This window comes from Protobothrops mucrosquamatus, unplaced genomic scaffold (genome assembly GCF_001527695.2).
Source record: "Protobothrops mucrosquamatus isolate PMUCROS unplaced genomic scaffold, P.Mucros_1.0 scaffold_109, whole genome shotgun sequence".
Lineage (NCBI taxonomy): Eukaryota > Metazoa > Chordata > Lepidosauria > Squamata > Viperidae > Protobothrops > Protobothrops mucrosquamatus.
The window spans coordinates 631761-643095 of NW_015386185.1; the positions used below are offsets into that span (position 1 = coordinate 631761).

Consider the following 11335-nt stretch of genomic DNA (forward strand, 5'->3'; position numbering starts at 1 on the left):
ATATAAATAATACAATTTGATTTTATTGAGTCTATACAAAGTATAACTAAATCTCAAATCAACCCTGCTTTCAGATTTCCTATTAACAACTTACTTGAATCCTTTCTTTCTCCCTTACTTCTTTCCATTTTTGTTTTGTTTTTTTCTCAATTATGTTCTTGGCTATTTCTGTAAGATAACTTTAACCAATGTAAACCCTGAACTCTCCACCCCCCCCAAATTTTCACAATAAACATTTTTGTTATCTTTTAAAATATCACCACATTGCCCTTCATTGTTTTTAGCCAAAGCCCTATAAAACTTTGCAGGAGAGGCATTATTAGGGATATTATGTACATAATTTAGAATAGAATAGAATAGAATAGAATAGAATAGAATAGAATAGAATAGAATAGAATAGAATAGAATACAGCTGGAAGGGACCTTGGAGGTCCATGCTCAAGCAGGAGAACCTATACCATCTCAGACAAGTGACTGTCCAGTCTCTTCTTAAAAACCTCCAGTGATGGAGCACCCACGATTTCTGGGAGCAAGCTGTTTCACTGGCTAATTGTTCTCACTGTTAGGAAGTTTCTCCTTAATTCCAGGTTGCTTCTCTCTTTGATCAGTTTCCAACCATTGTTTCTTGTCTTGCCCTCTGGTGCTTTGGAGAATAGTTTGACTCCCTCTTCTCTGTGGCAGCCCCTCAAATACTGGAACACTGCTATCATGTCACCCTTATTTCTTCTTTTCTTTAGAAATAGCCAAACCCAAGTTCTGCAGCCATTCTTCATATGTTTTGATCATTTTAGTTGGCCTTTGATCATTTTAGTTGCTCTTCTCTGAACTCTTTCCAAGGTCTCAACATTTTTTTTGTAATATGGTGACCAAAATTGGTTGCAGTATTCCTGGTGTGGTCTTACTGGGTTTTATAAAGCGGTACTAATACTTCACATGATCTTGATTCTATGCCTCTGTTTATACAACCCAGGATTGTGTTAGCTTTTTTGGCTGCTGCTGCACATTGCTGGCTCATAGTCAAGTGATCATCTACTAGGACTCTAAAGTCCCTCTCATAGTTGCTGTTTTTGAGCCAGATTTTGCCTAATCTGTACTTAAACCTTTGATTTTTCCTGCCTAAATGAAAAAAAAACTGCTTTTCTCCACATTAAAATTCATTTTGTTTGATAGGGCCCATTGTTCAAGTTTGTCAAGATCTTTTTGGATCCTGAGCTTGTCTTTAAATGCATTCCATTGTATAATAGGCTACTTTGACAACTACTGAGAACAAAATGTAAGTAATTGGCAGCAAGGAGTGCATGAACCTGGCATCTTCAATATTTTTGCTTTTCCAAATAATCATTTTATTTCTTCAGCTGAATGTATGGTTCACATACACCCCGCACACATACACATAATTCATGTACTGTATACAGACACAGACATACCAATCCACCTATATCAATTTTCCTTCAAGATGACCTTCAAAGAGAAACTGAATAAAAGTGCAGATGTTGTATTAAAGAAAGATCTTATGCATAAAGAAAATGACACCAATGATACTCTATTCTTCTCATTCTTCCTTAAACAAGGTCTGATGTACTAGAAGTTGGTTAAAATAAAAAATAAGAATTTATGGAAAGTTGTTGAAAAAGAGGCAAAGGATACCTATAGCCATGACTTGTTGCATATATACCTGCTGGTTGTGGTACAGTATATGTAACATGTCATGTCATGTCATGGCTGCTGGTGTACTTCTTTTTTGGCCCATCTGTTTCCTCTTTATTTCTCTCTGACTTCCCTTCTCATTCAATATCTTTTTCTGGCCTCCTAACAGAGCCAGCTTCACACAATTCTTATTTTTTCTGGTTGGAGCTGGCAAGTTCTGGGAAAACCATCTTATTTCTCGTTCAAAAAAAGTAGAAAGAACACACACCTACTTTGATAGAGGCTAAATCTCTTAAGCTGCCATAGCATGGACCTCAAAACTCAATGACAAACAAAAAAAACCACTCCTATTGCTGATATCAGATGCACCTCTGTTTGATAGAATTGCCACTGGGCTCTTTGAAGCTAAACAGCAGATACTATGCAGTAAGTGACAACATTCGCAGAATGAAGATGGAGATGGGAGAGCTAATGTAATTGCTAAATACTTGATCTGTCATAAATTGCAGAAAGTATAACAGCTCCCCTTAAATCAGAGTTTCTGCAAACTTGGCCCTTTTATGACTTGTGGACTTCAACTCCCAGAATTCCTCAGCCAGTCATAAAATGGCCAAGTCTGAAGACCCCTGCCTTAAATGATCATTCAGCAAACACATATCTGCCTTTGTACTTTCAGAATTCTATCAACACTTGTGAATCATATGAGCAACTGTTACTACATATCTTGCTTGATATATTATCCTTATATCATACTTGAAAATAGTTTCAGCTCTTCCATGATGTGACTAATAGTAGGGAGGTTAGCTTTTACTAAAATCAGAACAAGTGGCTCTGCCACAAAAATGGAAAGCCTGTTGTCCTGAAAGCTCACTGCTTCTTTCCATAACTGGCTGATGCTCAGGCATTTGAGATATGTCAACACACACATTACTATGTTGTCAAGATTTTTTTTTAAAAAAAAGATTGTGTATGGCAATGGAAGTTAGCATAGCTACACAATGTATTTCCCCCGTGTAGACAGCCTTTTGAGACAGTTTTACATCCCATTTGGAAATGATTGAAGTGCATGTTAATCAGTCAAAGGAATCATTGGGAGATTTTCATTATTCTACTTTTCAATATCTTCTTGCTTCATTTTTTTTCATTGTAGCAGAAAAAGCTAACACCTGGCACAATGAAAATGCCCAGTGATTATCATCAGTAGATAAGTGGGGGATTCAATTTTGTCTCCCAAGATTTCTGATGCCATGTCTGATAGCATCAGGAAAATCAGCTACTCTTCTCTCATAATGGCCAATACACAGGCCAGTATGGAAAGAGAACTTATGCCAGCCTATTCTCAAATCAGCCCTCTTGTCAGCTGTGTGAAAATTAATGCAGCTATAATCTTGAAGAGACAGAGGTGACGTCTGTTCCAGCCCTTTTGATTTTCCAGAAGCGTGTTAAAACCTGGCTATGCCAGTTAGCTTGGAGTTTTGATGGGGGCATTCAGTGTTGAAGTTGGCTGATGAATTAACTGAAAAGATGCTACCTCTGTACCGATCTTACCATTTTTGCTTCTTGTCTTTGTACTTAATGTTTTTTTTAAAATATTTGTTATTTTAATTGTAGGCCGCCCATAGTTCCTTTTCAGAGTGAGATGGCAGCATATAAATTTAATAAATAAACCAATAAAAATTGTGAAATAGTTACCTAAGGGTTTATTTATATTTTACTAATCAAATTTATATGACTGGCAATCTCACAGAAAATGACTCTACTTCAGTAGTTCTACTGCTCTGAAAACTGCTTTAGCATAGGATTACTCCCTGAGTAATTGACATGGGAGATAGGATTGGAGAAAAAACACATATACCTACTTGTCCCCATAGTGACATGTATTCTTTGTGCCTAAATTATTGCAAGTAAAGGAATCAGAGGAGATAGGGTCAGCTGATGGTTTTGATAAACATTCCATGGATTGGTGTTGCACTATGCTCAGATCAACCAGTAAAAGGCAATGCATATCCTTCACAGATCCCCTCAGAAGTTGTTACTTGATTGAAGCAGAAAAGAAACATTAGATGCATACTAATGTAAATATAATTAAAATTACATTTAAACTTAGTTTAGTTTCCCCCTCTAATCTCATTCATTTTCGGAAGGTAGACCTTCTACTACTACTACGACTCAAAGTCCAAATGTGGCCCTCAGTCTGTAAAAAAAAAAGAAAAAAGAAGTTGCATACGTCTAATTTAGATGAGTGATTCTTTTTTTTAATTATTTATAAAACAATTAAAAAAAACATTGGATTTGACATGACATTCCAGTATATACATTCTTATCAGATTATACCATATTTTACAATCAATTCATTATCTCTACATATACATTAAATTTTATATACATTATCTATTCTAAAGTAACATACATTTCTATCTTAACATTCGTCTTTAATCCCAGCTGTCCTTTTCAAATTCCTCCAGCGGTAAAATTTATCCCAGGTTTCAAAAAAAATTGATCCACATTTATCTTTTAGTATCATTGTGAGCCTGTCCATTTCTGCACATGCTAATATTTTATGTATTAACTCTTCCAGATGAGTGATTCTTAAACTAGTTTTCAGGCTTGTTGTTATACTATAATGTCCATAATCCTAGCTAGCATGCTCGATCACAAATGAGAGTTTTAGCACAGTTACTTCATTTACTTTAGGTTCATGAAAATATCATCCTTGTCTGTCCACATCTGTTTATCCTAGTGAGTACTTTAAAGAAGAATGAGATCACGTAATGTAGACTTGTTTTTAAACTTGTCACTATATTATATTATAGAAAAGTTTGCCTCATTTTCTTTTTTGAATAGCAGGGTTTTTATTTTTCTTTGATCAAAGATAAGAATATTTAATTTTACTTCAACATTTGAAAGAAAAACGTCAATTCTACCGAAGCAATTGCTTCTTAAGTAGGATATCAGAACAGCAATAACTTCAGGAAAAAAAAACCACCCTCTTTGTTACTTCCTGGAAACTGAAGAAAGAAGAAAAAGTGGTTTTAGAGAAGTGAGTAAAACTGACATCACTTTGCTGTAGAGTGTGACTGCCAGTAGTTAAATTTTGCCTGACAGAGGAAGCTGCTTCTTGGATTATAAAGACGAGTTTCAATGTATGCGTACAGTCTGTTCTACATTTGATGGGGACTTTGCATGACTTTCACAGAGAGCAATAACTTTTATTTTACTTTCCAGAGACAGACATCCACATGCTGTTTTGTAAGGATACATATAATCCCTGGATATAACCATGTTTTTGTGGCTAGAACTCTTGGTGTTTGGCTTGGCTCTTGTGGACATGGATGTTTTCATAAATGGTAGGTGCCTTCCTTTGTTTTGATACCACAGGTTCTCTTCATAATTGCAGCAACAGCACTATGTTGCCTTGAATCAGTTTGATCAAATAATTAGCTCTAAAACTGAAAGTCAGTCTCTCATGCTTGGTTTTTTTTGAAGAAAGGTTGGGGTTGACCATAACCTTAAAAGGTCTTAGGCCTTGCTATCCCTCTTTCTGAGTTCCATGATTCTATGATCATCAAGAACCTCAAACTAAACACCATTTGGTTGAGTAAAATTCAGGTCCAGCCTATGAGTTATATAAATAAGCAGCATGCTGAAATGAACTCTAAACACTCCTGCAACATTCAAGGAAGCAGAGATGCCCATATGGAAATAGTTTTCTTCTCATAGGGAATTTTTTTTAAATCCCAGATAACTTAATCATTTGGGATCTTAACCATGTGGTTTTGGTTATTTTTTTCCACACTGAATCTGAGGCTGTCCACCAGGGATTAAGGTCTTCCTTCATTACCTATGTGGTCTTTGGGTTGTGCAAACTCTGAAAGCATTCACACCACAGTGAAGATCTCCTTTGGAACAGATTTCTTTTGGGGGGAAAAAGATTTAAAGTGTGTTCTTTTTCGGTGCAAATGTGCTTAGCATTTAGGCTTCTTTGTCAAGAATATTTAAGATTGCAGTCCTGCTACTGTTATTCCTTAGTATGATATGTAACTCAATAGATTCACATTTGGATGTTATATAAGCTTTTTTCACATGTTAGTTTAAGCAATAATGTTACAGTGAATTTCCCCTGCTTTAAGATGGACTTCTGCATTACATTTTGAGCCACTCCTTAATCTCAGATCCTTTATTTAGTTCCTCAGATTTCAAGCTCTACTGCATCACATATTTTTGTTCTTCTTTAGTTAAAAATCATCATCAGATTATAAATGATACCAGTATGTTGCATATAGATATAGTCTATACAAGTCAACCATAATAGCTGACACATCTATATTTTTCATTTTATGCAGTCATGACTAATCATTATTTTTACAATGTCCCAAATTAGAAATCTTGTTTTATATATGTTCCTCCACTGATTGGGTTACGTGGCTTAGCTGGTTAACAAGTCATCATGTACAGTACCGCCATTTTATTTCAATTGCATTTAACCAGACTTGTAAAACATTCTGAGTGTCTGGAAACCTGAACTTATTGTACAATATAACTCTCAGTTCCTTGGGAACCCCAAAGACGACCATTTTGGATTCGGGCACATAAGCCAAAAAGCTTATTATTCACAGGAAGAAAATTGCTTCGCCTGATAAAAGTATTTGTACATCTTTTATGTCTAGGTGGTGAGAAGATGCTCATGGCTTGTTTTATAGTGATTAAGGAATGTGAACACGGGCAGGGTTGAAGCTTTATCTGTATTTTCTTTGAAAGTACATTTCTCCATGTTTTTGTAACATAGAACAGGCTGCCCGTTTCTAAATCTGTTTGCTGCTGAAAGTATAATTTAGTAACAGTAAAAACACCGTTATATTGTATATAACAACGGCCCTCCAACTTTCAAGAATTCTCATTCCCATTGCTTAATTTCAACAGTTCCTCAAATGGTTAGAAAATATTGAGGTCCAACAGTTTATATCTTCTGCTGCTAGTGGTGCCACTGGTGGTTTTGTGTTTTTTTGTTTTGCTTTCCTTTCTACTGATGATGTCCAACCTGAACTCAAGAGTGCACTATCCATTTAAGAAACAAGGCAAAGGGAGACTTCAAAATTTACACCAGAAAATATATAAAGCATTAGCTAATAACATTCATAGCCCTTCATAAAATACAGGTAGTCCTCAACTTACAACAGTTCATTTAGTGACAATGGCACTGAAAAAAATGACTTATGACCGTTTTTCACATTTGCGACTTGTTTATAGTCAAAATTCAGATGCTTGGCAATTGACTCATATTTATGATGGTTGCAGTGTCCCAGGTTCATGTGATCCCCTTTTGTGACCTTCTGACAAGCAAAAGTCAATGAGGAAGCCAGATTCATTTAACAATTGTGTCACTAACGTAACATTCAACAAATGTTTTGCTTAGCAACAGAAATTTTGGGATATATATATATATATGCAGGTCTTGGCATATTCGGGTCTTTTCCCGTGTAAAATTGAGAGTATCTTGGCAACGTTTCGACGAGGTCCCACTCGTCATCTTCAGACTGATATATACTGTATATATATAAATGTTACAACTAATGAGAATAGATTTAATTCTGGAATAAATACATTGTTATGAGTTTTCATCTGCCTGGAGTTTGAAATCTAAGGGTTATACAAGTTTCATAGTAGGCAATCCTGTATATATGGGCCCTGCATCAGTAGTGGGATTCAAATATGTGAACAACCAGTTCTCTGTGTGGATGCCGCTTCCGGGTGTCCATTCTGGGCCTGGGCAAGAAAAAATTAGCTACCGGTTCTGCTGAAGTGGTGTGAACCAGCTGAATCCCACCACTGCCCTGCATGACCCATTTGTGCATAAGCTGATTTCCACCTAAAAGGATAGTAGTGCATTACTCAGTAATGATTCTTCATGCAACAAGCCATTTTCTTCTTGCCAAAGTTAGTGCTATAAGGAGAGTGTGAGAATGAAGACCGCATGTTTGTTTACAATGCTTAGTTCTATCCAGGTGATCTGGCTTTTCTTGTCTACAGCTAATGCTAAATAGATTAAATTTAATCTCCTTTTGAGACTTGATAACATTGCTACAAAATTTTTAAAAGCAGTTTTTATACATCTGTATTTTGGGAGGAGTGGGAGGAAATCTTATTCTTCTGTGAACATTTACTACTCAGTTTAATTCGCTTTTTAAAGTGTGAGTGAAAATGAAAAAAAATGTTTGAAATGTTAATATTAAAACTTAAAATATTAATATGTCAAAATAAAATACAAAGATCACCATGATTCAACATCTATTAAAATGATCCACATTTTACTTTTTTTTTAGTACATGAAGGCGGGATTAACATGCAGCCATTTTATAAAGATTTGTATTCAAATTTGTCAATATATTAATTTTTTTTGAACCTTTCATTTTGACAAAGCATAATTGTATCATAAAATATAGAAAAATGAGAATTTTAAAGGAATTGTAATTACATATTAATTTGATAATGTAAAATTGGGTAAAAATCCCTTCTAGGGGAGATGGGAAGCATAAAAATTAAACAAACAAACAAATAAACAAACAGCAAACAGAACAATTTTTTCCTGACATTTTTGTTAAAATATTATTCTTATACGCTTATTAAATCGACCATAATGAGCACCTGGCAGTAATAAGACTTTTTGTACTCATTTTTTTTTTAATTGCAGAACGGGATTGCTAAATTCAGACAAGTACAAAATTCAAAGAAGTCTGTTTACATATTGTTCCACAAATAGGAAATTAGAAAATGGGCATTAAAATGTTTTCTGAACACCTTTCTTCCCAATGGTCTTGTTAAGCACTGATTAAATAAGTCATCTCCTTATTAAACCCCTTATTAGACTGGTCATCAAGAGAGACAATATAAGGCTTGAAGGATTATGGTATGAAAACAAATATATGACATATAGGACAAAATTGTGTTTCTTCTTCAATCATTTCTCTAGCTGATGCAGTCCAGTGTTTATTTCTGCAGCTTCTCTGTCTTGTGACTTCATATGATGTCGAACAGGGCAAGATGTACGGCAATCTTCAAAAACCAGATTGCCATCTTCTTTGTCTGCCTGAGATGGATATCCTAACAAATTGCTGTGATAGAAATTCTAACTTATTATCTAAGAGTTAGAAACTGTTTCAAGATATCTCTACTTCATAACTGAGAAGTACAGTAAGGAAGAAAGTCTCTTTTTCCTCTCTTAGTTATCATTTTGGAAGGGAATAGTTGCACGTTGGTCTTCTCTTCTGTGATCAGTCACATCACCTTTTACAAGGATACTTGTCTTTCAGCCAGACAAGGTGCCTCTTTTTGTGAAAGGGGAAAGTATGTGTTGCTCTGCCTGTCATACATATGAATAAATAGGATGTACATTTCTGAAAATAAAACCAAAAGAGACCATTCTCAAGAAGTTGATTAAGCCCATAGAAATCTTCCCGTCAGAGTACGTGCTGCTTTCCCCAAGTTCTCATATTCTGACTTTGACTTCTAACCTTGTCACCTAAATTAGTCTGAGAGATACTTCCTCCCTTGCCTAACTTACCATTAGGGCAGGACAAGGGAGATGAAAGAAAAATTCAATCCTGGCAAGGCAAAGGCACTGATGGTAAATAAGGAACTGCAGTCTGAAGCTCAGTCTACTTTGGATGGGTTGTTTACTCTCTGAAGGAGCAGCTCTGTGGTCTGGGACGGCTCCTTGATCCTCGGTTGTTACTCAATTTGCAGGTAGCATCTGTGGTGAGCAGTACCTCTGCATAATTATAGATGGTGCAGTCTGTTTTGGCAAGAATTATTCCCAGCTGGATTACTGTAACATGCTTACTGTGTGGGGCTATCCTCAAAAAAAGTCTTGAAGTTGCTGTTGATGCAGCATGGTTGGCTGCTATTGGAGATTAGATAAAGGCTGTGCTAGTTGCCAACTGCTTAATACATTGTTGGAATTGATCTAGGACTAGATAGTTTATAATCTGACTATCTAGGGGCCATCTCCTTTCTTATAAAACTGTCTAGACATTATAATCTGCAGGAAAGATCTGTTTGAAAATGACCCTGGCATCAGAGTTTTTTTTTCTGACCCATGGAAAAAGGCTTTATCCAGTACTACTCCATTAGAAAATGAGTAAAATGCACCTGTTTCCCCAGGCTTTGTGACACTGTTATTGCCTGTTTAAATGTTAATTAATGGCATCTAACCATATATTCTATTTTAATTTTAATTTTGTTAACCACCTTGAGTACACATCACACTAGAAAGGCAGAAAAACCAACCAATCATTCATAGCTCTCTCTTATCATAAGATTACAATCGATAGCCTGGCACCTTACAATCCTGAATTACCAAATGGTTTGCCGTACTACATTTGTTTCAATGTTCTCTCTAACTACTTCTTAGATTTATTCATTTATTAATACCCTATTTTTTCTCTAGAAGTTTAAAGTTACATTCTTTCTTCCATGTTAACACAGGTTTGTGAGGGAGATTCGAGTGCAAAATCAGACCAACAAAATGATCCACTCTATCTGGATCTGCTGGTTAAACACAGAAACAAAAAACCAAAAAACTATTTTTGTGTTTTGAGTAACTCAGGCAGTTGAGTAGCTATTGTACTAATTTCCTCCAATCCCCATAATGTAGGGGTACACCAAGGCATTGTGAGATGTTTAATGGTGTTGTTGTTCATAACATTGGGCCCTCAGATGAACCCGAGTTTCCTGCCAGCAAAGAGAAATTTTCCACCAGAGTTTAGCTGGCCCAGGTCACCCTGCAACCTCCAGCTTAGTGGTGGAGCTTCACCATAGTTATAGTTAATGATCTTCGTTTTTGTCATGAAGGAATGAGATGTTAAAATCTAGGGAAAAAACATTCTCAACATCCTGCCACATGTGTTTCTAAAAATGCTTTGCACTTTAAGAAAAATAATGTGAGAAAATAACAATTCCTACTCCCTATGTGGGTCTCTATTAATTTAAAAACCCATAATAGGTATGTTTAATAAGGCCATATTTCTTTTACTTGTGCACCATTGAGGGGAAATAAACTTTGGAAGGATTGCCAGGTATAAAATTCAAGGAGAAAAAGGAGAACCTTTCTCTCTTTTCTAAACTTGCAGAAAACAGCACCTTTAAAAGAAGTGCAAAAGTGTGCTAGGCATTTTCTAAAAAAAAAAAAAGCAAGCAGGGATACTACAGTCTTGTGAATATTTTCCTCTAGTTTTTACAATGAGGAGATGCACTCTATTGAGACAGTCCCTTTTGTTCATTGCTCCAACCAAATTACTCAGAGTTTTAGAGTTCTCCAAATTTCTTACAGAAGGTGATCAGGATATGAAAGTCTTGCATGTGGATGATGTATTTTAGAATTATTAAAGCATTTATAGAAGGTGTAAGAAAGCTCTGATGCTCCAGGTCTTGTAGAGTACAGCTTCAGAAACCTCACCTAGCATGGCCCATTGTGAGGGGGCTTACAATCTAGAAACATCTGAAATGCTATAGCTCCTCCTTCACAGAGCAATAAATATCCAGATCCTCTGAAATGTGGGTTGCCAGATCAGGTAGTTGGGGCTGAGACATCTCTGCAAAGCCATTTATTTCAGGTTTTTGTTGGAGAAAATGATCGATCCTGGAACTTATACTCAAGTAGCACCACTTGATTCTTTCTCTCCCCCCCCCCCCC

General features: G+C 35.9%; 1 long non-coding RNA gene across 1 annotated transcript in view; it reads left to right on the forward strand.

Moving 5' to 3' along the window:
* The first annotated feature begins 4714 nt into the window (after window positions 1-4714).
* LOC107287643 overlaps window positions 4715-11335 on the forward strand; it is a 45615-nt gene continuing 38994 nt past the window's right edge. Inside the window, exons 1-2 of the long non-coding RNA XR_001548878.1 lie at window positions 4715-4790; window positions 4873-4994. This is a non-coding gene — a long non-coding RNA (uncharacterized LOC107287643). The remainder of the gene's footprint in view (window positions 4791-4872; window positions 4995-11335) is intronic.